The sequence below is a fragment of the Tyto alba genome, unplaced genomic scaffold, assembly GCF_018691265.1.
Source record: "Tyto alba isolate M040663 unplaced genomic scaffold, T.alba_DEE_v4.0 Super-Scaffold_2, whole genome shotgun sequence".
NCBI lineage: Eukaryota > Metazoa > Chordata > Aves > Strigiformes > Tytonidae > Tyto > Tyto alba.
This window is the reverse complement of record NW_024881282.1, coordinates 1,987,858-1,989,427: the sequence shown is the minus strand read 5'-3', so window position 1 is coordinate 1,989,427 and position 1,570 is coordinate 1,987,858.

Below are 1,570 nucleotides of genomic sequence, written 5' to 3'. Positions count from 1 at the left end.
ATAAAGTCTGAAAAGAGAAGGAAAAAAAAGGAAACACTTTTTAGTGCATGATGACTAGGGTTGTCCATTATTTCCCAAAAAGGGTAAACCCTCCACGGACTGCATAAGAGGTTCTGCAGCATTTTTTCAAGCACATATGTTTATATTATGACACTGCTATCAAAGCTCTGCTCAACATACAGAAACATTGGGAGGAGGACGGCCAAGCAATACCATTTTGCACTTCTAGAGTTTCTTTTGAGATTCTCAAGAGTTCTTGACAAGCAGTTAAGCAATCAGGGGAGTATTAGGAGGATGTAAACACAGAGGTTAAGTAACAGCCCGGAGATGTCACAGGGAATCTGAGCGCTAGAAATAAAAGCAGGCTTTAAGCATCTGCTCCAGCCAGACACCCAAGAAACACAGGCTGAAGCAGCAGCACAACACCTCCAATTCACACCCTTCTGCCCTTCTGCCATGTCAACGACCACATCGAGAACACTCTCTATTTTCTATATAAACAGTGTTTTTACTCCTCCCCGTCTCCTTTGCCTCCGCAGCTGTTTGCAGTGCTGTCCTGCCGGTCTGGAGCAAGCAAAAGCTCTTATTCCCCTTGCAATGAGCTCTCCGAGGTCAATATTTGGAATCCAGGCAGGCAGGCTGCTCCGTCCGGCAGGAATTCCCCATCCTGCTCCCGCTTCCTCCCTTCCCCCTCGGGAATTCAGAAACCAAAAGCATACTGGCACGGGGTTACAGTTTAACCTCCATCCCTGGAGTTTGTTACTCCCCAAATGACTCTCTTCTTTATATCGGCCTCAAAGCTCCCTCCTGCTTCTGTGCAGCGCGAGTCTGGGCAAGTTGCATTGCAGCCAGAGGAGCTTGGATAGAAAAGGGAACAACTGGAATAAAACAACAACCCCTGAACAATCGTCCTGGCTCAGCCCATATCAGGACTCCAGGCAGGGTGCAGCACAGCTCATCATCCCGACGTGCTACACTGGGGATGAAATGGGTACGAGCAAGGAGGAAACATCAGTGCTATGTCTTTTTCGCAGCTCACTAAAATTAAGGGATAGAAACTGGCAGCTCCAGCGCATGTTTTAGGAAGTCTTTTTATTCCTCAAACACATTGGCCTGAAATGAAAAATTCATGGTGGGGTAAGTAAATAAAATACTCAGCGGCCAACTGCCCCGGTGGGCATCCTCCGGTTCATGGCCACATTTGCCTCCTCCCTGGGGACAGGTGACAGCCCTGATGCTGAAACAGGCCATTTAAAGACTGACTAAATTCTGTTTTCACCTGTCCTGCTGGCCACTGGTTTGCTTTTAAAGTTCTCAAAGGAAAGCCCTGTAACTTCACTCCCACCCCACTGGTGAGTGTGAGTGCAAACTCTGGAACTGCTTCTTCGAGGAGCTCTGGAGAGGGAATGCTGCCAACTCCAGAGCTGAACAAATCACAAAGTATTTCTTTAATACCTGCTTTAAAAGGGGGGGAAAAACAATCTCTTGTGATCAAACATCAAGGATATAGATTATAATTTTTTTTTAAAAAAAAAAAAAAAAAACATCTCCTATTCCCTCTTACTCGCAC